Source organism: Theropithecus gelada, chromosome 7b, assembly GCF_003255815.1.
Source record: "Theropithecus gelada isolate Dixy chromosome 7b, Tgel_1.0, whole genome shotgun sequence".
NCBI lineage: Eukaryota > Metazoa > Chordata > Mammalia > Primates > Cercopithecidae > Theropithecus > Theropithecus gelada.
This window is the reverse complement of record NC_037675.1, coordinates 12,585,335-12,611,770: the sequence shown is the minus strand read 5'-3', so window position 1 is coordinate 12,611,770 and position 26,436 is coordinate 12,585,335. Positions and strand designations below refer to the sequence as shown.

Genomic DNA, 26,436 nt, shown 5'->3' with positions numbered 1-26,436 from the left:
ATCTGTTAATCCTAAAACATGTTCTGCAAAAAAATGACATTCTGTATCTATGTAAAGAAATGGTGTCACATAAAGGATTACTTTATTTTTAACTTTTTATTATGGAAACTTTCCAACATACGTAAGAGAAGACATAGTAGTAAAAATAAATTTGCATATAACCATCAGCCAGCCTCAAGAATTATCAACTCATAACCAATCTAGTTTCATCTCTATCCCTGCTTACTATTCCCTTCACACATACATTATTTTGAAGCAAATCTGACATACGTTTCATGCATAAATATAGGTATGTATAAATACTTACTTTAAATATTATGAATTCAGTTTTTTTTTCAGTTCACCTAGACTTAAAGGAGAGGGAAAAGTTTTGGTCCAAATTACTTGAGTTAACTTGTTTACTTCCTGTCAATAATATAGGAAGTCTATTTCTATTTCAATTGATGTTTTCATTCCGTTTGATGTATCAACCAATATAAAAAAGAGTTCTATAATGAATAACAAACCTTATGTAATGCCTTAGTTTTCTTCATGTTGCTATAAAGGAATACCTGAGACTAGGTCGTTTATAAAGAAAAGAGGTTTATTTGACTATGGCTCTTCAGGCTGTTCAGCAAGCATGGCACCAGTATTTGCTTATGGTAGGGGCCACAGGAAGCTTCCACTAATGGTGCAATGCAAAAGGGAGCCTGCCTGTACAGAGATCACATGGCAAGAGGGAAAGCAAGAGAGAGAGAAGGGGGAGATGTCAAGTTCTTTTAACAACCAGTTCTCCTAAGAACTGTATTAGTCTGTTCTCACGCTACTAATAAAGACATACCAAGTCTGGGTAATTTATAAAGAAGAAGATATTTAATGGACTCAGTTCCACATGACTGGGGAGGCCTCACAATCATGGTGGGAGGCGAAAGGCACTTCTTGCATGGCAGCAGACAAGAGAGAATGAGAGTCGAGCAAAAGGGGAAACCCCTTGTAAAACCATCAGATCTCATGAGACTTATTTACTACCACAAGAAGAGTACAGGGGAAACCCTCCCATGATTCAGTTTTCTCCCACTGGGTCCCTCCCACAACATGTGGGAATTATGGGAGCTACAATTCAAGATGAGATTTGGGTGGGGACACAGCCAAACCGTATCAGGAACGAATGGAGCAAGAACGCACTCACTCTCTCCTCCCCAGGGAGGATATTAATCTATTCATGAAGGATCCTCCCCCATGACCCAAACATCCAAGCATTCTCCCCTGGCCCCCCAAATCTCATGTTCTTCTCACATTACAAAATACAATCATTCCTTCCTAATAGTTCCTAAAATTCTTAACTTGTTCTAGCATCAACCTAAAAGTCCAAAGTCCGATGTCTCATCTAAGACTCAAGGCAAATTTCTTATGGCTCTGAGCCTGTAAAATCAAAAACAAATTATTTACTTCCAAGATAACGGTTACACAAGCATTGAGTAAACATGTCCATTTCAACTTTAGGTCAGTTTTCTTGCCACTGTATCTAATTATTGGCTGTTAAAAGCAGTCACACCACTTCTTGATGGCTTTGCTGTTTAAAAATTTATTCCATCCTATACTCTAGGTCATCTCTCTTACTTTAGCCTTCCATGGAGCCCCAGTTTATGAACACAATGCAGCCAAGGTTTTTGCTATGATGTAACAATGTTAACCTTTGCTCCAGTTTCCAATAATTTCCTCATTTCCATCTAAAATCTCATCAGAATGGCCTTTACTATCTCTGTTTCTATCAGCATTTTGATTGCAACCAACCACTTAACCAGTTTCTAAAAAGTTTCAAACTTTCCCTCATCTTCCTGTGTTCTTCTGAGCCCTCCAAACTCTTCCAGACTCTGCTTCCACATTTTCAGGTATCTTTATAGCAACACCCCAATCCTCCATACACATTTTCTGTCCTAGTCTGTTTACTGTTGTTATAAAGGAATACCCGAGGCTGGGTAATTTGTAAAGAAAAGAGGTTTATTTAGCTCACGCTTCTACAGGCTCTGCAAAAGGTATGGCACTAGCATCTACTTCTGATGAGGACCTCAGGAAGCTTTCACGCACAATGGAAAGTGAAAGGGAGCCAGTGTGTGCAGAGATCACATGTCTAGAGAGGAAGCATGAGACAAGGGAGGGAGGTGCCAGATTCTTTTTAACAACCAGGTCTCATGGAAACTAATAGAGTGAGAACTCACTCACTTCCTCCTACTCCAAGGGAGGGCATTAATCTATTCATGAAGGATCCAGTCCCATGATTCAAACACCCCATCTTGGCCAGGTTGGTCTTGCACTCCTGACCTCGTGATCTACCCGCCTCGGCCTTCCAAAGTGCTGGATTACAGGTGTGAGCCACCATGCCTGGCCTCCTTTTCTATTGTGAAATCTTTGCCTTTTTCTTAGACTTCTTATTAGTTTTCTCTACTTTATTTTCAAACATTCTATAAAATCTTAAAATTTTCATTTCCATATTTTCATTCTTGTTGGTTGAGAATTCCTTGAAAAATTATTTTCTTGATTCAAGCAATTTTCTCTTATCTCCCTGATCATATGTGTGGGAGTGCATGTATTTAATTTTTCATGCTACACATTGCCTTGTTCCTTCTGAGTTCTTTCTCTGTTTTTTGTTTGTTTTTTGTTCTTGTTTTGTTTTGTTTTTGTTTTTGTTTTGCCTTTTGATTTATTGTGGGGATTTCCACAAATAACAAGTGATCCACTATTCATTCCTAAATAAGAAGCGTTACTAACATGTTGAGTATAAGCCACGTCCATAGGAGGATTTGTGAAATGGTAAACTGAATTGCAGGCAAATTGAGCAGAGATCCAGAAGCTATTCTGGGGGCTGCCAGAATGCTAATATCCCTATGTCTTCTCTCTTGGATCACTCTACTTAGCCAATTTAGAATGTATCAGCTTCTTCCCTTGGGGTTTTGAGCCTACACTTTGGAACTAAGTGGGAGAGGAGGATAAGGGGATTTACTGTTCCATAAATACATAATTGTTTACTGAATTCTCCTGTTTGTGATTTGAATGGCACTACCCCCCGCCCTCACCTGGGCATGGCATCTGGGCATACAGAACTTTAAAAGGCTTTTTTTCCTCAGAATAATCTTTATCTTTTGCTGTAGTTGAAGGAATGAGAGAAGAAAGGAGGAAACCTGGAATCTAGTTTCTTCTTGCAGGGAGTCTCAATTATTTTTTCTGCTTTTAAGATCCATTCCTCACTTTGCTTTCAGAGATACAGGGTGTTTCCAATTCCTAAGCTTTCTGCATTCCATTTCATTGATCATTTTGCTTATTTTTAGAAGTCCTTTTCTTTATAGCATTTAGGGCTCTTTATCTGTGGTCATCTTCTCATTGTTTTCTGTGTTCTTTTAGGTAGCTTTCTGTGTAGAAAAGAAATAGACACATGGTGATAGTTACCATATTTAAACAAAAATCTTTTTGATACATTTCCAAACCTCCATGTTATTTTATTATCTTATTCCTTTTCAAGTGTTCTCCGGTGTCGCGTACACTATTCATTTCTGCATCTTTCACATACTGATTTCTTAGTCACTTTTTCAAACTCGCTGTATTAGACCAATCAACTTGCTGCTCTCACGAGAGTTTGCTTCTGTGCTTTGCTTACGCTTTGTCTGTTGACTTCTGAGACGATTCAACATGGGTACTGCTTTTTAGAAGCAGATTTTGGGGGAGTTAGTTTCCAGCTTGCTTCTTTTGGGGTCCTCCTTGTTTCTAAACCACTTTTTATGTTAGTTTTTAGCTAAGAGTCTTCTCCACGTTGTTAGAATTCCAGTTGCCTGCAGGGCCTCTACATTCACCTAAGCCTAGGCACATGGTTTAATTGCAGAGCATATGGCTGTTTGGAGAATGCAGATTTTGTGTACCGGACAACTTTTCCCAGATTCCAAGCCTTGTGCACAGAGTATGTTTTTAGCTGCCAGCCCCCTCCACTTCATCCAGCACAGGGTCTGGGGCTTTGACACCCAGAAAGTGGACAAGGGCGATATACACCAAGCTCCTAAGGCGCACATGTAGACTCCTTGCCTCCTCAATCACTGGGCTTCAACTCCGACTTACTGCTTGAGGTATGAATTTGCTCTTCTATGGCATCTGGACAGTATCTTTCCTGTGCTTTCAAACTCGGATACTTTTTTCTTATATTTTATCTAGCTTTTTTGCATTGTGAAAGAGAGGAAGAACAAGAGGGAGGGAGAACCCAGAGCCCTCATTTTATAACTATTGAGCTACTCAGTGTGTGTGCTGCACGCATGTGTGTGTACATACACACACAATTTCTTTCCGTGCTTTGAGGCATTTCACCTGGTGGCTCCTAAGCCTAAAGAAGCTTTAAGACAGCTCACAGGTTTTTTAAGTGGGAGGGAGAAAGTACTCTCACTTCAGGGTCAAGTGATCACATCAAGGCACCCTGAGCACAAGAGAAAGTGGGCATGCCTGTTACTAACACAAATAGAGGCTCACAGAAGTTCCCCTAACAATATACCTTCCTCCTAGGCTACTCACACTATGAAATCCTGCTCAGACTGAGTCTTCTTTTATTTCTGAAGGCAGCTACTTTTAATCTGATGTCTCTCACTAGATAGACTTTAGGGGGTCTGTAAAAGTCCTGAAATGTTATGCCAAACTATATGGATATGGGATTTATTTCAGGTGAAATAGTCTAGAGTGTTTATCTTCTGATAGTATACAAATCATCGTAGTGATGAAATATACTTAGGCTTATTTATCATTTTTATGCTTTGGTTTTTCAAACATCTCAAGAGGGGTAGTGAGCTCCCAGGGACAGGAACAGGAGGATCTGCTGTCTCTTTATCCTCATTCTAACACAGGATCTGGCACTGCTTCAATGAATAGTAAGTATCTGTTGAATGAATGCATGAAAAGAAAAGTGGTAGAGTGCTAGAAAGTGGCACTGCTTCGAAAGGGGTATGTTGGATGGAGTGGCCCAGAGAGGAAACTCAATGACTGGGATTTTAGAGATAAATCCATTTGTCTTTACAATATGTCACTTGACTGAAAACAGTTAACCAAAGAACAAAAGAAAATTAATTATTAAAATCCCTAGCTGAGTAACTTTTCATAAATATTTCGAAAACATAAACAATGACAAAACATCTATGCTCTTATGCAGTAGAGGTAATAGAGGTTAATACAGATCTAAATTGTGTGCTATTGGGCATCAGAGTAGGAAAAGAAGCCAGAGATATTCCACACATGGCCTCCTCTATTAACCCATTTAAAAATAATGGGGCAAAAAATTTGATCATAATTTTCAGATCAACTTCCCACCAGGCCTCCAGGGAGCCTCCAATTTTATCCCATCTCCATTATGCTTTGTAGAAAGACACATGACTTCTTTGTCTCTCAAAATAAGAACCAGGCTTCTTGGACAGATGATGCAAGAAGGCAATTATGGGCACACCAATTGCTTCCACAGCTTGGAAGAGAAGTCCCTGATACACAAACATGCTGCTCTGCTCTTCAAAAAGCCTCTCAATCTGGAAGGAAGATCACTTGAGCCCAGGTGTTCAAGGCTGCAGTGGGTTACGCTGTTGCCACTGCACTCCATCCTGGGTGACAGACTGAGATTCTGTCTCAATCAATCAATCAATCAATCAATGCCTCTCAATTTGGACTGTGATTGCATAAGCCCTTTCCCCATCTCCAACAGATTTTATAGGTAGAAGGGAAGGGACATTTGAACAGATATTGGGACAAATTGAAGCAGGATTTTTGAGAAAATGCAGTTATAACTTTAGTATAATATCCTCCCTGCCAATCTAGTGGGGGCACAGTAAAAATAGATGAAGTGGCCTGCGCAGCGCTAAGTGGCTTCAGTCCCTCGTGTTTTTTCAAATATTTATACCAGGTTTCCAGAGCAGTGTCTGCTGCCAATCACAGCGGTTCACTGAGGAGGAACTCTGAAAGAGAAAGTAAATTATACGCTAATTATCTTAGTTGGAGATAGGTGGGGAAAGGAATGCATGGCAGGGAGGGTCAAGGGAATATATTAATAAATAAGCAAATTTCCTAAAAAGTAAAATATGTCTTTTGAAAGCTTCCAGACTAGATTATCTGTAGAGATTTCTAGAATGCCCCTACCCATGTGGAATATTCTACCATTTCTCTAACATCCTTATTTCCTATAGTAAATTCATAAAACAGAAGTTCATCTCTGAAATGAAGTCAGCATTCAGAGCAAAGAAACCCCAAAGCTGCTTAAAATTGTCCGGAACTTTGGAAACACACCCAGAACTACTCAGGAAAATACAAGTCATTGTTCCCATCTTGCCGGTTTTGCAAAATGGCTCATGTTCCTCCAGCATCTTAAATTATCTTTCCAGTAAGGGTGCTGGTCAAGTAGTGCAAGTCAAAGACAAAGGGCTGGTCACAAGCACATTTTGAAACAGGTTAAGCTTGCTTCCGGAGTAGTCTCTTTTTTCTGTGGAGCTCTGACCTCACTGGGTTCCTGAGCCTCTGCTTTCCATAACCTAACTGGTAGCCTTGTCTTCCTCCCCTTCAGTCCCACTCCAGCTCACCAAACCTGGGCTGCCTTGGGCCAATCTCACATTCACAACAACATTAGTGATGTATATTTCTAGGGTTCAGTGATACTTACATTTCTGCATTTAAGATTTCAGACTCTTTGGGAGGCCAAAGTGGGTGGATCACTTGAGGTCAGGAGTTCTGAGACCAGCCTGGCCAACACGGCGAAACCCAGTCTCTACTAAAAATACAAAAACTAGCCGATTGTGCTGGCGTGCACCTGTAAGGTGCATGGGAGGCTGAAGCATAATAATTGCTTGAACCTGGGAAATGGAGGTTGGAGTGAGCTGAAATCACATCAATGCACTTCAGCGTGGGTGATAGGGTGAGACTCTGTTTCAAAATAAAATAGAATAAAATAAAATAAAGATCTCAGACTCTATTTGGCTCCCAACCCTTCAATCAATTATAATTTATTAGTTCTGTGATCTTGGGGGTAACCACAAAGCTTCAATAAGTCACGTTTTCTTACCTGCAAAATGCAGATTATAACTATATTTCTGGAAATTACCTCGAAAATTAGTTGCACAAATGTGTGAGGTATGAAATGTTCTAATGCATGGTCAATACTCAATAAATATGAGAGGTCTTTAAGAAGTTCATGGAAAATGTGTATTATGGAAAAAACTATCCATTGGCCCAAAAATTTTTGCACCAAAATAATCTCATTCTAACTTGTTATAACACGTCTAAATAGGACCTAGATTGAGGCACTAAGAAGGATAAGACATCACTTTGAAAAGAGCTTCTCTCAGAGCAATGTGCATTCGGCTATAATTGAAGTAAGAACAAACATCATATTTATGATGAAGCATGGGTGAAGAATGGTGAAATAATTGATGCTTTAAAAAAAGTTTATGGGACAATGTCCCAAAGAAACCAACAGTTTACAAATGAATAACTTGTTTTAAGAAGGGACAAGACCACTTTGGGAGGCCGAGACGGGCGGATCACAAGGTCAGGAGATTGAGACCATCCTGGCTAACACAGTGAAACCCTGTCTCTACTAAAAAAATACAAAAAACTAGCCGGGCGAGGTGGCGGGCGCCTGTAGTCCCAGCTACTCAGGAGGCTGAGGCAGGAGAATGGTGTAAACCCAGGAGGCGGAGCTTGCAGTGAGCTGAGATCAGGCCACTGCACTCCAGCCTGGGTGACAAAGTGAGACTCCGTCTCAAAAAAAAAAAAAAAAAAAAAGGAAGGGACAAAACAATGTTAAAGATGAAGCCTGCAGCGGCAAACCATCCACAACAATTTTTGAGGAAAAAAATGAATCTTGTTCATGCCTGAATTGAGGAGAAACAATGATTAACAGCAGAAACAATAGCCAAGGCCACAGACATCTCGATTGGTTCAGGTTACACAATTCTGACTGAAAAATTAAAGTTGAGCAAACTTTCCATTCAGTGAGTGCCAAAACCATGCACCCAGATGAGCTGCAGACAAGAGCAGAGCTTTCAATGGAAGTTTTAAGCAAGCAGGATCAAGATCCTGCAGGATTTCTTTGAAGAATTGTAGCAGGAGATGGAATATGGCTTTACCAGTATGATCCTGAACACTAAGCACAATCAGAGCAATGGCTACCAAGAGGTAGAAGTGGCCCAGCCATAGCAAAAGTGGACCAGTCAAGAGCAAAGGTCATGGCAACCATTTTGTGGGATGTTCAAAGCATTTTGCTTGTTGACTTTCTGGAGGGCCAAAGAATGATAGCATCGCCTTATTATGAGAATGTTTTGAGAAAGCCAAAGTTTTAGCAGAAAAATGTCTAAGAAAGCTTCATCAGAGGATCCTTCATGACCACAACAATGCTCCTGCTCATTTCTCCCACCAAAAAAGGGCAATTTTGTGAGAGTTTCTATGGGAAATCATAAGGCAGCCACTTTACAGTCTGATTTGGCTCCTTCTGACTTCTTTTGGTTTCCTAATCTTAAAAATATCTTTAAAGGGAACTCATTTTTCTTTAGTTAATTATGTTTAAAAGATTGCATTGACATGGTTAAATTCCCAGGACCTTCTGTGCTTTAGGAATGGACTAAGTGACTGGCATCATTGCTTACAAAAGTATCTTGAACTTAATGGCGTTTACATTGAAAACTAAAGTTTATATTTTTAATTTCATTATTCACTCAAATTTTCCACACAATTTTTGAAGGCCCTTTATAGTGCTATTATTACTATTGTTATGGTCTAAATAATATTTAACCCAAATAAGAGATTTCATAATGATAGGTCCTTATAAATCATTAAGAGAAACAGGATGGAAAAAAATTTTGTCATAGGTTAACTCTCTTTTTCTATCTATCTATCTATCTATCCATCTTCATCATCATCATCATCTATATGTCTATATTTACAATAGGGGCACATGAGAAGATAATGGGTAAGATTTAAAGTTGAAAATGTCTCCATTTCTAGGGTGCATGATTTTCAGCAATATGAGCATTACCTATATGAGCCATGGAGGTGCATTTATAGTATCTCCAATTTTAATGACTTTAGTCATTGAATTCATTTATTCACCCCATCATTCAATCAATATTTAATAAGAGCCACTAAGTGCCAGGGCTTGGTTTAGATGATGGAGTCATAGGAAATAATAGCCTATGGTTCTTGACTTTAAGAAATTCATGGTTCCACTATGAAGCCAACAACTCAATAAAAAAATTCAAGATGAGTCCAGTATTAAATGAACTTGTTAATGCTTGTTAACATCTTTCTGTGTAGAATCTGACCCACTCCCAATGGCCTCACAAATAATTCTTGAGAAGATATTCTTGTTAAGTGGCTCAGTCTCCCCAAAGGGATGTTAACAAAACATTTCTCACTGGGGCCTATGACTACTCGTAGTAGCCCCACACACATCTGTAAGGAATAAAGGTTCATTCAAGAGAATTGTTTAAAAAGCACATAGACTATGAATTCTAACAGTTTTCTAAAACCTATTCTTTATTTGAGCCTGATCAACAGAGAATGAGGAATATGGACTCCATCACTGTCATTATCAATAAGTTCTAAACCTTAATATTTGTTCTTGCTCTGGTATCACTGGCCCTCACTTAAGGATGTGATTTAAAAAATCCTAGCAAAACCGTTATTAGATCAATTAAAAAATATATTGAGGTTGCACCTTGGACTATTCTCTTTTTGCTACAATTTCAGTATTGTATCATGCCTTTCAGTGTGCAAACATCCATCTTTAAAAAAATAAATATGCTCCCTTGTTACATATCACTCTCCAGATCTAGTACTCTTTCTAGCATCTTTTAACCAACTCCATCCCATACAGTCTGGCTTTTAGTCCTACCACTAAATGGAAAGACATGATTTAAAGCATCAGTTAAATCATTTATGTTACTCACTCTCTTATGTTATGTATTCACTCACTCTCTTCCTCTTGAAACACCCTCTTGTCTCCACTCTTGGCCTTCCTGGTAGCTCTCTCCTCTTTTCCCTCCGTTGTTGGTCTCCATTGTTGGGGTTTGTCCCTCTACCTGACCTCTTTACTGATTGCTGGGGACTCAGTCCTTGATCTCTTCTAATGTTACCCTTCTCACTAGGTGATCTCATCTATTCCCATGGATCTAAGCCCTGTATTCAATGATTTCTTTTAAAAAAACTAAATGTATGTCTGCAACTTGGAATTCTCTCCGAACTTTAGATACTTATCTCACTCCCTTGCACACACCATCAACATTTAAATGGCTCTTGAATGTCTCACACTTAAGCAGCTCTGAAATAATTATTTATTTCCCCTTTATCAGATATACGTATTTTTAAACATCCTGGCTTCCCTGTCTTAGTAAATGATTCCACCATTTTCTTCATTACCCAAACCGTAAACCCAGTAGTTACTCTTGATTCCTTCTTTTCTCTCCATTTTATTCCTAATTTATCAGGCGTATTTTATGGACTCTACTTCCAACACACAGGGCACATTGGTCTACTCCTTCGACTCTCCAATGCCAGCAGAGGGGTCAGAACTCATCGCCTCCCAAATGCAGTCCCACAACTGCACGCTGCTTCCAATCGGCTTCTTCTTAATACACTCCCTACAAAGCAGATGTGTTCTTAAAAGAATTGAATCTTATCACTGTTACCAAGTGAAGAATGACTCGGTTTATCAACTTAGAAAAAAGAGCTTGATGACTCATAAAGGGTTACAGCCTGCAGGGTGGTCATTCTGACAGGCTGGGACACATAGCCTCCAGCCAGAAGGCAAAAACAGACACTTTTAGGGAGAGGAAATGGGGAGAAATTTATGCTGAGTGGGGTAGCCAAATACACATATTCAAAAAGCTGGGAGGAGTCATGAATATTTATGAAAGGAGAAATATGTGAATGTGCAATTCGGCTTCATGCCCCTTCGTGGGTCCCATGTTCAAAAAAATGGCAGCATTAGCATGATCTGAGAGTGGAGTTTTCTGGCCTCTGACATCAAAAGATGAAGCAGAGGACGTTAAAACCCTTACTGCGCATTCTCCCTAGACTGCCTAGAGCCACTCACTGGTCTCTTATTATCAGGCAAAAAGGAGGGGCAGTGTCAAGCAGTTGGTTAGTATCAGTAGTGGAGCCTTTTGAAAGGGCTGGTTTCTGTTGGACCCTTAGGAAAGAAAGGCTAACCATTGTTAGAGAAGGAGGGGATATCAGGAGGCGGATCCGACCTACCATTTTGCCATGGCCTAGAAATCAGTTTTCAAGGTTACTCTAGGATGTCCTTGACCAAAGATTGTTCATTCAGTCAGTTGTGGGGCTTAGGATCTTATTTTTAGTTTACACTCTACTCCCTAAATATTCTAATAGTTCCTGTCCTTGTGGCATAACCTCTGAGTATTTTATCTTGGCCTACAATGCTGTGAATGATTTCTCTTCAGCCTTATCTTGATCTATTCCAGTCTTTTAATTCCTCTGGCTGACCCAGTACTTTCCTGCCTTCAGCTTTTGCAGAAGCTCCTGTCTATTCCTGAAATGTTCTCACCCTGACTCTTCACATCTTTTGCGTATCAACTCAAATGCCACCTTTCATAGAGGCACTTCATCAGTACCTATCTAAAAAGAGCCCACGTTATTCCTTATTCCACCCATTCTTTATGTCTGAATCATCGTTCTGAACATTCAGTGGATTTTTTTTTTACTGATAACTCAATCTTTTCTTTCACTCTCGAAAATTGTTGCTTCTTTCATTATTTCCTTTCCTCAGTATTTCCTCAATATTTCTGTTCTTTCTGAAGTTTTATTGAATAGATATTATACTTCCTACACTTATCTTTCTTAACATTTAATTTTCCTCATGCTAGCACTTGGTGTTTTTTTTCTTTTTAATCTGTTTTGAGAAATTTTCTGGGCCCTATGTTTTAGACAAAAATTTAGTTTCTGGCAATTTCTATTTTACTATTTTCTTATTTTTTTGTAACTATATTTTTAATAGTGTCAATAGCTTTTCCTTATTTTTAATTCTCTTTCATAACACTGTGTTCTTACTTTCTGTATTAAATAGTTTCTTAAACCTTTCTCTATTTTTTTTTCATTTTCAACTCTTATTTTAGGTTCGGGGGTACATATGCAGTATATGGTTAAATTGCATGTCGCTAGAGTTTGGTGTACACATCACTTTGTCACCCAGGTAGTAAGCATACTCTCACACTCCCACAGCCCTCCACCTTCAAGTAGACCCCAGTGTCTGTTGTTTGCTTCTTGGTGGCCATGTGTTCTCAGTGTTTAGCTCCCACTTATAAGTGAGAATATGTTATATTTGGTTTTCTGTTCCTGCATTAATTTGCTTAGGATAATGGCCTCCAACTGCATCTATGTTGCTACAAAGGGCATGATTTCATTTTTTATGACTGTACAGTAGTCCATGTTGTATATGTACCACATTTTCTTTACTCAGTCCACCATTGATGGGCATTGATTTCATGTCTCTGCTATTGTGAATTGTGCTACAATGAATATGCAAGTGAATGTATCTTTTTGGTAGAACAATTTATTTTCCTTTGGGTATATATGCAGTAATGGAATTGCTGGGTCAAATGGTAATTCTGTTTTTTAAGTTTTTTGAGAAATCTCCAAACTGCTTTCCACAGTTGCTGAACAAATTAACATTCCCACTAGCAGAGAATGTGTTCCCTTTTCTCTGAAACCTTGCAACAGCTGTTATTTTTTAACTTTTTAATAATAACCATCCTGACGGGTGTGAGATGGTATCCCATTGTGGTTTTGATTTGCATTTCTTTAGTGATTAATGATGTTGAACATTTTTTCATATGTTTGTTGGCCATGTGTATGTCTTCTTTTAAGAAGTGTTTATTCATGTCATTTGGCTATTTTTTAGTAAGGTTATTTGGTTTTTGCTTGATTTTATTTGTTGTTGTTGTTGTTGTTTTTTAGATGGAGTCTCACTCTGTCTCCCAGGCTGGAGTGCAGTGACATAATCTCAGCTCACTGCAACCACTGCCTCCCAGGTTCAAGCGATTCTCCTGCCTCAGCCTCCCATGTAGCTGGGATTACAGGGTTCACCATGTTGGCCAGGCTGATCTCAAACTCCTGACCTCACGCAATCTACATACCTTGGCCTCCCAAAGTGCTGGGATTACAGGCGTGAGCCTGTTTTTTGCTTGTTAATTTGCTTTAGTTCCTTATAGATTCTGGATACTAGACCTTTGTCTAATGCATAGATAGCAAATATTTTCTCCCATTCTATAGTTTGTCTGTTTACTCTACTTATAGTTTATTTTGTGGTGCACAAGCTCTTTAGTTTAATTAGGTCCTATTTGTCTATTTTTGTTCTCATTGCAATTGCTTTTAGAGACTTCATGAAATATTTGCCAAGACCTATATTGAGAATGGTAGTTTCTAGATTTTCTTCTAGGTTTTTTGTAGTTTTCGACTTTACATTTAAGTCTTTAATCCATCTTGAGTTGATTTTCGTATGTGACATAAGGAAGGGGTCCAGTGTCAATCTTCTGCATATGACTAGCCAGTTATTCTAGCATCATTTATTGAATGGGGAGTTCTCTCCCCAATGCTTGTTATTGTCAACTTTGTCAAAGATCAGATTGTTGTAGGTGGGCTCTCTATTCTGTTCCCAATACCGTGGTGATTTGGTTACTGTAGCCTTGCAGTATAGTCTGAAGTTGAGTAGTGTGATGCTTCTGACTTTGTTCTTTTTGCTTAGAATTACTTTGGCTCTTTGGGCTCTTTTTTGGTTCCGTATAAATTTTAGAATTGTTTTTCTAATCCTGTTAAAAGTGACAGTGGTAATTTGATAGGAATAGCATTGAATCAATAAATTGCCTTGGGTAGTATGGCCATTTTAACAATATTGTTTCTTCCTATCTATGAACATGAAATGTTTTTTCCATTTGTTTGTGTCATCTCTAATTTCTTTCAGTGGTGTTTTGTGATTCTCATTGTGGAGACCTTTCATCTCCCTGGTTAGCTGTATGCCTAGGTATTTCATTCTTTTGTGGCTACTGTGAATGGGATTGCATTCTTGATTTGGCTCTCAGCTTGAATGTTATTGGTAAATAGAAATGCTACTCATTTTTGTACATTAATTTTGTATCCTGAAACTTTATTAATGTTGTTTATCAGATCTAGGAGCCTTTGGGCAGAGACTATGGGGATTTTCTAGGGATAGAATAATATAATCTGTAAAAATTGTTAGTTTGACACCCTCTCTTTTTGTTTGGATGCCTTTCATTTCTCTTACCTGATTCCTGTGGCTAGGACTTCTAGAAGCAGAAATCTTCTGGATATAAGTGGTGATATGTTGGATAAGAGTGGTGAGAATGGGCATTCTCATCTTGTTTTAGTTCTCAAAGGGAATGCTTCCAGTTTTTGACCATTTAGTGTGATGTTGGCCATAGGTTTGTCATAGAAGGCTCTTATTATTTTGAGGTATGTCCCTTCAGTGCCTAGTTTGTTGAGGGTTTTTAATATGAAGGGATATTGAATTTTATCAGAAGCCTTTCCTGCATCTATTGAAATGATCACATGTTTTTCATTTTTAGTTCTGTTTATGTGATAAATCATATTTCTTAATTTGTTTACACTGAACCGATTTTGCATCCCAAGGATAAAACCTACTTGATCACAGTAGATTTGCTTTTGATGTACTGCTGGATTTGATTTGCTAGTATTTTGTTGAGTGTTTTTGTGTCTATGTTCATCAGGGATTGATACGGTTTGGCTGTGCTCCCACCCAAATCTCAACTTGAATTGCATCTCCCAGAATTTTCACGTGTTGTGGGAGGGACCTAGTGGGAGGTAATTGAATCATGGGGACTGGTCTTTCCCATGCTATTCTTGTGATAGTGAATAAGTCTCATGAGATCTGATGTGTTTATCAGGGGTTTCCACTTTTGCTTCTTCCTCATTCTCTCTTGCCACCACCATGTAAGAAGTGCCTTTCGTCCTCCACCATGATTGTGAAAACTTCCCAGCCATGTGGAACTGTAAGTCTAATTAAACCTCTTTTTGTTCCCAGTTTCAGGTATGTCTTTATCAGCAGCATGAAAACAAACTAATACATGGATATTGGTATGAAGTTTTCTTTTTTCATTGTGTCTCTATCAAATTTTAGTATCAGAATAATGCTGGTCTCACAGAATGAGTTAGGGAGAAGTTCCTCCTCAATTTTTTGAAATAATTTCATTAATCTTGGTACCAGCTCTTCTTTATATATCTGGTAGAATTTAGCTGTGAAGCCATCTGGTCCAGAGCTTTTTCTGGTTGGTAGGTTTTTTAGTACCAATTCGATTTTGGAACTTGTTATTGATCTGTTTAGGATATCAGTTTCTTCCTGGTTCAATCTTGGAGGTTGTATGTTTCTAGGAATTTGTTCATCTCTTCTAGGTTTCTAGTTTGTGTGCATAGGGGATCATAAGAGTCTTGGAAATTTTTTTTTGCCGTTTTCTGCGGCTGTACACCTTTCTTTGGATACTGATTAGATTTTTGTTGTTGATAATTAGTTCTTCTCTAAGGACTCTTTTTCTTTTTATCTACATAAAATATTCTTGTGCAAGCTCTTGATTTTCCTCTAATGCTTTGTGACTTTTGGCTATTGGGGTGTGTTTAGAAGTAAAGAACTAGCTTAATTAGTATGCTAGATACAGTATTTTTTCTATCATATGTCTCCTAAATGGGCCCCTCTCCTGAATAGGAGAAATAAATGTGAGTTTTGTAGATTTTAATTGCATCTGTCAGAGAGGTTCACTTCTGCATTTTGTACATGGGCAGGAAACAGGCAGGTAGCTGAGAAGCAAGTAAATTGCCTGGGTAATGAGACTGACTCTCAGGTGGGAACATTTAATATGCATCTTTCTGGATGTCCAGATCTTATTTTAATTTAATCTGGATTCCCTTTTATGATCTTTAATTATCTAAAGACTTTCCCTGTTTCCCTCTTAGACTTCAACATCTATACTAGGAGTCTTCTCTAAGATAATATTTCTAGTTATTTAGAAAATAGTTCATAGAATTCTATCTAGTGAGCAAATGCCTCTCCAGCTGCTCTGTATATGTCAGTGACAGAGAGGAGCTGGCTTACCTAGCTGATCTGGAAACAGTGCTTTAACCTTGAACTTCGATGATTGCCTCTAGCCCTCATTTACTGTGTGTATTTGTTAACCCCAGTGGGGTGTCCCTCAGACCTGTGTGGGAACTTCTCTTTGCAGCAGCCTTTACCTGTGGGTACTTGGAGTTGTGGATTTTTCTATGTTGGTTGTGCTCCCATTCAACCTCTTCTAATTTCTATTAAGAGATAGCGGCCGGGCGCGGTGGCTCAAGCCTGTAATCCCAGCACTTTGGGAGGCCGAGACGGGCGGATCACGAGGTCAGGAGATCGAGACCATCCCAGCTAACACAATGAAACCCCGTCTCTGCTAAAAAATACAAAAAAACTAGCCGGGCGAGGTGGCGGGCGCCTGTAGTCCCAGCTACTCGGGAGGCTGAGGCAGAAGAATGGTGTAAACCCGGGAGGCGGAGCTTGCAGTGAGCTGAGATCCGGCCCCTGCACTCCAGCCTGGGCAACAGAGCATGACTCCACCTCAAAAAAAAAAAAAAAAAAAAAAAAAAATTGCTCACAATTTCAGATCCACTAATAATATCCATTTCAGATCCACTAATAATATCCATTTGCGTTTTTAGCACAAATGTTTATCACATATTTTAAAGAATCTTTACCATCATTTATGTAGGAATTTGGGAGGGATGGGAAGTAAATAGATGAGCTCAATGCTATCATTATTTATTGGAAGTTCCTCCACATCTGCAGCATTTTTATCTCCTTTCCTAACCCTAACCATTTCTTTCTAGCCCTGGGGTCCAAGATTCTTGTTTCACAGGCCTATCTTACCATGTTTAGTACAGCCTTGTAAGTCATCATAATACATGTGGCATGGTGTAAGATATTAGTGAGTTAAATAAAATACATATGGGAAGCTCCAAGAGAGTCAGATATGAATGATCTGTGGGCAAAAGGGTCAGTGTGACTAGGTGGAGTCATGGATGGGCACAGAGGGGCCAACACAATAGTCTTCAGAGTAGGTAATTGAGCTCACTCTTGAAAGGAAAGAAGGGATTCAGGAAGGAGATGACCCCATGCAGAGAGGACAGAATTATCTGGGCATAAGGTGTGAAAGTATTACACAGGATGGGAGCCCAATGTGCAGCGGATGAGACAGGATGCAAAATCAGGAGCCAGATCCTGAAAGGCTTGCGTGTATCGAGCAAAACAATTTGGAATTTACCCTACAGGCAGAAGTGACCCATTGAAGGATTTCAAATGTGGATATAACGTGATGAATAAATACTAACATTTAGTCAGCTCTTAGGATGCACCAGGCAGTGCTCAAAGTTCATCCAGGAGTTAAGTCATTTAATCATCATGATGACCTCATAAGGCCAATGTGTGGAATATCCTCACTTTCTACTGAAAATAATGACTCCCAAACATAAGTTTCCTGAGGTCAGATTCTTCATCCATTCACAGATGGGCCCTGGGTTTCTAGCTCTGGGCCAGCATGATAAATGTATGCGGAATGAATGAATGAATGAGGCTCACAGGTTACACACACAGGGAAGGACAGAGCTAGGACCTGAAGAGGGGTGGCCTTACCCCAAAGCCTACACATTTAACCACTATCATCGTTTCTACGTTAAAAAGGTAAAAAAGATAATTCTGGGTAGGTGAAGAGATTGGAATGTGATCTGACTGGCAGGAGACTAACAATAAAATTACATGCATTGGAGTGTAACTCAAAGTATAATCACTGAATATTAATTTGAAAATGAGCATTGTGGAAAAAAGTAAATACGACATATTTACTTGTTTAATTTTTTGACTTTTTCCACTAGAATCTGCTCTCAATGAGGTCAAAGATTTTGTCTACTTTGTTTATTGTTGTAATCTTCAGCACCTCAAAGAATTTCAGGCATAGGATGGTTGATCAATAAATATTTGTCAACTAAATGAATGATTATGTAAGTTTGAAAATATTGTATATTGGATCTTCCTCTTGGTGATTTATAACCTATATTAGCATATTAATGGCAATTAAATACTTTGATTTTTTTAACCTAGTTTTTTAAAATTCTATTTACCCTCATATCCTTTTATTCTTAGAATTAGTGTTTTTCTTATAATTATTGTATTAGAATTAGATATACTTTGAGGAACTTCAGGAAGTTTCTATTCAGTATATTATTATATCAAGAAGTTATTTTAAATCCTGGAAAATATCTATATTATTCATAATTACAAGTAATTAATAATTAATAATGATATCCACTCATTATTAATAAAACAAAGAAACTGTTTTAGACAATGGCATACTCAAGTAAAGCAAGCAAAGTGTGTCCTGTTTGGATTAAGTCAAGTTAGCATTGGTAGGGCTGCATGTGGTGTTTAGAGATTCAGTTTCTTTTCTTTTTTTTTTTTTTTATGAAGATGAGGTCTTGCTCTGTCACCCAGGCTGGAGTGCAATGGCGCATTCTCGGCTCACTGCAACCTATGCCTCCCGGGTTCAAGCCATTCTCCTGTCTCAGCTTCCTGAGTAGCTGGGATTAGATGCGCTTGCCATCGTACCTGGCTAATTTTTGTATTTTTCGTACAGATGGGGTTTCATCATGTTGGCCAGGCTGGTCTTGAACTCCTGACCTCAGGTGATCCACCCGCCTCGGCCTCCCAACGTGCTGGGATTACAGGTGTGAGCCACCACACCCAGCTAGAGATTGGGTTTCTAAGGATACCCAGTGTAATGTGAAAAAGGTGGATGCTTATAATTTTAGAATAAGTTTGTACGGTGCTAAGGATTAAGGAATAGGAAACTGTGGTTCCCCTAGGCCTGCTTTTTTCACTATTCCTTGCCTTTCCTCTGCTCTGCCTTGAACCATGGATGGTTAGGAGGAGGGGACATCTGCAGGCTGCATCTCCCAGACCTCCTGTCATCTGGATTTTAAATGAATTCAGCCAATGGCAGGCACTGACAAGAGAAAGGAAGGAGATGCCAGGGCGCTTTTCTCCCCTTTTAACTGGTTCAGATGGGTCTCCAGTAGCAAGTCTGTCCCTCCATTGTACAGCTATCTGCTGTGCAAGACCACGGTTCTTTTTTTTTTTTTTTTTTAATGGAGTTTTTTTTTCTTTATTGAGAAACGTAAGACTTGGGTACATCAAATAAAACCAGTTTCTGGGGGGAAAAACCAAAACCCACAATAGAAAAAAAAAGTTAACACTGCGCCACAGCAGAACCCAGAGAACATATTCGTATCATTGAAAAATTCTAGGCGCTTCATAATTGACCTTTCAATACAAAATGACCTATTAAATTTGCAATTTGTAGTTCTTGGTGTTGAGGTCCATAGGACAAGCTAGGAAGTCTTCAAACCTTAAGCTGAATTCCATGAGGGGTTATTTGGCTTTTGAATCGGTTTTTCCTTGTCTAAGAGGTAGCAGCAGCAACAGCGCCCACCTTCGGGGAAGCTTCTTTCTTGGCATCATGAGCCTGTAGAACTGCTACAGCTTCATCCACCTTGGAGTGGAGAGACTCGGAGGACTGTAATATATGCGGCAGCTCAGGGTTGTCGATCTCCAGCAGCATTCCCGTGATCTTCCCAGCCAGGTTTGAATGCATTGTTTGGATGAGTGGGAACAAGCGCTCTCCCAGCATCTGCTTCTGGTCCTTGAGGTGATGCTGCAGCCAGCATGGAGGCAGTCAGTGGCTCCTGCCCCTGCACATGGACCGCAGGCTGGGGTGCCTGCAGAGTCTGTATGGGAGGATGAGGGCTGCGGACACGGAAGGTGTATTTGAAGGGGTTAACAGCCTGGAGAGCAGCAGCGGCAACAGCTGCGCGCTGCGCTAAATTCTGCGCAGCTGTGGGAACGCCTCCAGCTTGGCAGCTGTCAGTCAGCCCTTGCTGGGCGGCACTAGCCCCACCAAAGTCCATAGCCAAGCAAGACCACAGTTCTTTAGGATGAACTCAGCGCCAGGGATATGGGAGCACCACATCATTCCTTCTCTACTGCAACCTCAGGATGGTGGCGACATCCTGATGTTACTAACTCCTGAGTTGCCTCATCGTTCCCTGTTTGGTTTCTGAGATTCTTCATCACCACTGAAAGCTGAATCCAATTCCCCCTGCTTTGAATGCTAGGAGTTACTTTTGTTTTCTTGGTCGTGGCCTAAATGATATATATGGTCAACAATAACAAATAAAGGAAAGAGTGCTGCTGGAATAATTGTTCTAATCTGCAAAATGAATGACTGCTGGAAAGATGATTTTTCGTTTTTGAAATTCAAAGATTCTATAAATGGCATTTTCTAAAGTGCTGTCTGAGGGTCATCTGCTTCAGAATTCCTAGAAAAGTTGATTTAAGATGCATGTTCCTGAACTCATCTTTAACCTGCTAACTCAGAATCTCTAGGGGATGGCAGGGGAATGTGCAATATCAACCTACTGCCTATAAGATTCTTTTTGAAGAATAAAGTTTGAAATAAAATGGTCTACCCTATTTGAGCTTCTTGGGAATGTTTGGAAGAGAAGTGACACAATGTGCATTAAGGTATCCTGATGGATTTTCCATGTACTCTATTTCAAGAGATGTCACCTGTCAAAATCGATAAATTTAGATGAGTTTGGTTAATTTTTTAAATGTCACATTGTATGAATCTTCCAAAAGTAAACTACGTCCTAAGCAGTAGTAAATACATAGCACTTACCGCTAAGAAATTTCATAATCTACAAAATAGGGAATACATAAATATAAAACTATGTACAAGCCAGATGAATTGGCACACCCCTATATTCCTAGCTACTGAGAAGGTTGAGGCGGGAGGATCACTCGAGCTCAGGAGTTCAAAGCCAGCCCGGGGCCGGGTGTGGTGGCTCATGCTTGCAATCCCAGCACTTTGGGAGGTGGAAGTGGGCAGATCACTTGAGCTCAGGAGTTTGAGACCAGTGGGGGCAACATGGAGAAACCTCCTCTCAACAAAAAATACACAAATCACCCAGGCACAGTGGTGGACGCCTGTAGTCCCAGCTATTCAAGAGGCTGAGGTAGGAAAATCGCTTGAGCCTGGGAGGTGGAGGCTGCAGTGAGCCATGATCATGAAACTGCACTCCAGCCTGGTAGACAGTGAGATGCTGTCTCAGAACAAAACAAATCAAAACAAAACAACAGCAACAACAACAGCTCAGCCTGAGTAACAGAGCAACACCTCGTCTCTATAAAAAACAAAACAAAACAAAACAAGAAACCAAAAAGAAAAAGAAAAAAAAAACCAAACTATTCACAGATCAAAATTCCATGGCATTCTTATTAAACTAGTGATTGCCAAACCTGTTTTATCATACCCTGAAAAAACTTATGTAAAAGGTAGTATTTTAAATACATTTCCAACCAAGTTTTAATACATTACTTAAAATATTCAATATCCAACACTTTGAAGAGAAACTAAATAGGTCGGGTGCTTCAGTGATAAAATATTTTCTTGGCCTAGGCTTCAGCAAAAAGCAAAGCTTGAGGCAAGCACTGAGTGCAAGTAGTTTTTGGTGGGTGGGTGGGTGGGTGAGGGCTGGGGGGAAGTGAACTCAAAGAGGAGAAGCAGGAAACTGGGAAAAGAGGAAGCCAGTCCATGAGCGCTATAGAGTTTATTGTGACTACGGGCAACTGAGGCTGGATCCCACTGGGAATATTTCAATGAGGCAAATAGCATAAGTGCACTTCAAAATCGCCCTCCAGTTACACAGAAGAGAGAACTTTTATCCCTCAGTTCTTTTCCTTTATTGGTCAGTGGTTGCCCCATGTCATGTTGACTAGTAACACTTCCAGGCATGCGTATAGGTTAGTCCCTGAATGGGACTTTGCAGCTAGTCTATGCAGTGATGGCAAAGTAATTCTAGTAAAACAAAAAAAGAAAGAAAGAGAGAAAAAACAGAAAAAGACACACGGTGGAGCTGAGACAAGCTGCTGATAGGATATACCTGCAAATATCTGGTTACAGTAATAACGGCTTCTATAAGAAAGTGAGCAAAAAAAATGAAATACAGCCTAAGGGGAAGCTGATACACCTTTTTGAAGATCTTTAATAATTATCAGAAATGACTCCAGGCAAAGGTGTGTGGGTTTTCTCAAATGCATGAATTATAAATATTTTATTTCTAGAAATGGTTTTTGTATTTTTAGCCTAGATTCTGTTTATGCCCCCATCTCTTCCCCTCCTGGCCTGATGGGAAACATTTGTCCCTTTGTAGTTAACACGCAAAACTTGGAAAGCACCCATGAAATAAAAGCAGGTTAAAATAAATTTCCTACGACATAAAATTAACCATCATAGCTATGCCTTAGAATTGTTTATTTGGTGACTGAAAAGAGTCTTGTTGGACACTGAGCAGATTACGGAGTTGCCACCAAAAGAACTTCTAAGCATAGGTTGCTTTTAAATCATTCTGGTGATAATGTAAGCTATGATATGCTGGAAGCATTTGAAAAAGTTCACGATGTGTCTCCAGCTCTCTTCTCATAAGCACAGCGAGTCATTGTTTTCTTCTCTGGTTGGTCTCAAAATCCTCCATAGCTGTCTCTCCCCCAGCTCTCCTTCTGTGATTTTCGCTGCTCCTTATCACGTTGTCTTCCATTTTGCCATTAATATTTTTACAGAAACACATTTTTTTAAATTTTCTATTCTTTCTGCCAGTGTAGATCCATTTTTATTGATCTATCTCCAACCTCAAATTCTTCCAGGAACTGTTTAGGCTGCCGGTGCTGGTTGGTACCTGGTTCTTATGTATTAGTAAGAGCATAAATCCTGGAGTTTGTCAATCCTTTGTTTGAATCTGGGCTCCACCACTTATAAACTGCATGAATCTGAAATGTGTCTTAACAATTTGAGCCTCCTGTTTTCTTCTGTGAAAGGGAGATATTATTTCTCACGGGATTATTGTGAAACCCAAAGGAGGTAATAGATGAAAAAGAGTAAACTCTTTGTGTCTACATTGTGTCTGCAACATAATAAACATTTGCTAAATGGTAATTAACATCATTATTCAGTGCTATCATCAATTTATGTTTTTCATCTGTATCCTTAGATGTTATCTTGAATTTAACAATAAATGTAAAGGCAGAATTACCGGTAACAATAATTGACATTAATCTTGTCTACCAGCTTTAAACTGATGCTCTTTGAACCACAGTGCTGATAACCAGGTGTGTAGAGATCTGTAAATAGAAACATGTCTAATCAAATGTTATTTAAAAACAAACCTAGATGGCAGAAGCAATTCTTCAATGAAGCCTTCAAGCAACACCTCCAAACTTCTGACACATCTGGGAAGCAGTGCTGTAGAGCTGACCTACCTTGAATGAGACCTTTATATGTGAATAGTTTTTATTGACTTTCTCAGAGTCAGAAATAGCAATAGATTTTGTTGCTGCGCTTGCAATCATGTTTTTAAAAATGCAAGTTTCATATGTGAACAGTGAGGAAATGATTCTTGGTCTTACTTTCTGCTCTTCAGTCCCACCCAAAGTGCAGTCAACACCACACAGTAAAAGAACAATGTTTCACTCAAGTGGGTGGCTCAGACAGGCAACCTGAAGACCAAAAGCATAAGAAAAGAAAGTTGATTTTTGAAATCTAACTATTAACCACACTAGCATGTATGAATTAGCTTCTGGAGTGAAGCAGAAACTTTTCTGCAAATATGAGGACCAAGAGTTTGGGAACTCCTCAAACACTTATTAAGATATCTTGGTTGTGATATCAGGAAGGTAGGATAGGACTAGGATTGGAATGCGGTGAGTAAAAACCTAACCAATGGTCTTTGACTATTTGGAGAGACTCTATACACACGGAAAAGGCTGCTCAGCTTGAAACATGAGAAAAATAATTCAGGGAGCCAGAATTTCACAGCATTTATCTAAAGGCTGCCCAGGAGAAAAGCTCACTGGCTGTAATAAGCACAAGACTGTCATCATAAAGATGCTTTCTGCCGAGGAGCAGGGCTAACCTGATTTTCATGGGTACATGATAGCATCATGGAATTCTTAGGAGATAACTATTTGAAACTGGCCCTCAAGAATTGCTTGCAGGCAGAGTTATGTTTAGATCTGAGGTCTGATTACCCCACATTAAGAAATGAAGTCTTGACGTTTTTGGTAATAGTTTGTATAGCAATCTTACCTGAACACTGGCAGTCTACTTTTCTTCCCCCCCCCCCTCCCCCCGAGATAGAGTCTTGCTCTGTCGCCAGGCTGGAGTGCAGTGGCACAATCTCAGCTCACTGCAACCTCCGCCTCCTGGGTTCAAGCAATTCTCCTGCCTCAGCCTCACAAGTAGCTGGAATTACAGGCATGTGCCACCATGCCCAGCTAATTTTTGTATTTTTAGTAGAGACAGATGTTCTCTATGTTGGCCCGGCTGGTCTCAAACTCCTGGCTTCAGAAGATCCACCTGCCTCAGCCTTCCAAAGTTCTGGGATTATAGGCATGAGCCACCATGCCCTGCCGAAGGTGGTGTCCTTCTTGCCCAACCAATTTTGTCCTTTACATTACTGACCCAGATGATTTGAAGAGGGAAGATAGCTATTGGCCTCATCTCTATTTCTCTGTCCCATCCCACCACCCCTTCTTATCCCCTGTCCCTCTCTTCCCCTGTTCACCACTAGGAGCATAACAAGCCTCCTCTTCCTGAATCAGGGTGACCTCTGTGTACTGTAAGGATGCAACTCCTTCAAGATTGGTTGGACTACCCAGGCTCTGATCACAGGCTTCCTTCACCAGTGAGCCAGCTTGCCAGTCCGTGATTCATGAGACATTTATTTAGAATTTGCTGTGTGCCAGGTAATGATAAAAAAAAAAAAAAAAGGAATAAACTTGATCTTCCTCTTTGGTAATATGCAATTTATCTTTCAGAGTTTTTGAAGGCTGATTCTCTAACTGCAGGTCAACCCTCCTTCAAGACTCTTGACTCCCTAGTTTTCCTTCATGACTCACTGCTCAGGAGACTGCCCTTTTATTGATAATTCTGCTCCACTTCTGCTTTCAACCTGCATATTCTTCATGAGGAATCTACTTGATCCTTGATCCTATACCCACCACTTCTCCACTGGGTAACCCTTTTCTTAGGTTCATCCATTTCCATTAGCAGCCACATTCCTCCAGACACTGCCATCGCTATGACACTAATTTGGCTTGCCTTCTGGCAACAGAAGTATGATGCCTCTTAATACAATCTTCCTATCTACTCCCTGAGGAGTGCCTGGGCACACCTGGTGTTCTGGGCACCTGGCTGCAGAGTCATATTAGTGGACAACATTTCACTTTCTGATGCTACTGCAGGTGGTGATGATGGTACCAGCATGCACACTTGTCAACATTATCACATTCAGTCCCACAACAGCAACAACAGAAAGGAGGTGAGGATATCATCCACACGTTAGAAACCAGAAGACTTAGCTCCCCAAAGTAAAGTCGTTTGCCTTGTGTCACCAAGTGGAAAGTGGCAGGGATAGCTTTATCTGTTCCTGAAACCCAGGCTGTTTCTCAGGAATATCTCCTCTATGCTATATTGCTTCTCTTGCAACTCCATTCCAGAGTCTCCTGATCCCTAAAATCCAGAAATATGTCTCCAAGCAAAGCTAAATCAGTGCAGTATCAGAGAAAACGGCAAAAGTTAGTCACTGTCTGTGAAAACTCTTTCTAAACTCAAATACCATTTATGAATTCCTCTCTCTCTTCTAAAATAGATAATTCACATTTATTTAGCATTTTTGCCTAAGTTGGCTATTTGTTGATCATCCTGGGGAAATAGCACCCTATTATTTGGGCCATCTTATCCAGCTGAACATTCTGATGCATTACTAATTCCAAAACAATTTCCTACGCCTGCAATGTCCACAGTGATAGCCACTAACCACATATGGCTCTTGGGTACTTGAAGTGTGGCTAGTCTGAATTGAGATGTGGTGTAAGTGTGAAATATATACTGGAATATAAAATCTTTGTGTAAAAAATAAATGCAGTATCTCTTGAATAATTTTTTTACTGAGTACACGTAAAAAATACTATCATGTAGAAATGATAATATTTTGTATCTACTGGGTTAATTATGTTATTAAAATGCAATCACTTTTGTGCTGGAATCACTTTTGTAATGTGGCTAGTAGCAAATTGTAAATTACATATATGGCTCACCTTATATTTCTGATGGACAGCACTGGCCACTATAATCATAGCACTATCAGTTCAATCCATCAGCTTTGAGGTGAATTGTTCTACCTAGAGTGTATAATATTCTATTCTGTGAGATGGGCAAATGCTATCCATGTTTATTTCTGGAATTTATTTCTAGCATTGGATCTTCATGAAATTAT

General features: G+C 39.6%; 1 pseudogene across 1 annotated transcript; it reads right to left on the bottom strand.

Annotated features, from left to right (window-relative positions):
- Nucleotides 1-19,172: 19,172 nt before the first annotated feature.
- LOC112629179 lies at nt 19,173-25,235 on the bottom strand (annotated as a pseudogene). Its single transcript, XR_003120546.1, has 2 exons — nt 25,160-25,235; nt 19,173-20,030 (listed from the first exon to the last, which is right to left on the bottom strand). The product of XR_003120546.1 is annotated as a polyadenylate-binding protein 4 pseudogene (transcript).
- Nucleotides 25,236-26,436: the final 1,201 nt, after the last annotated feature.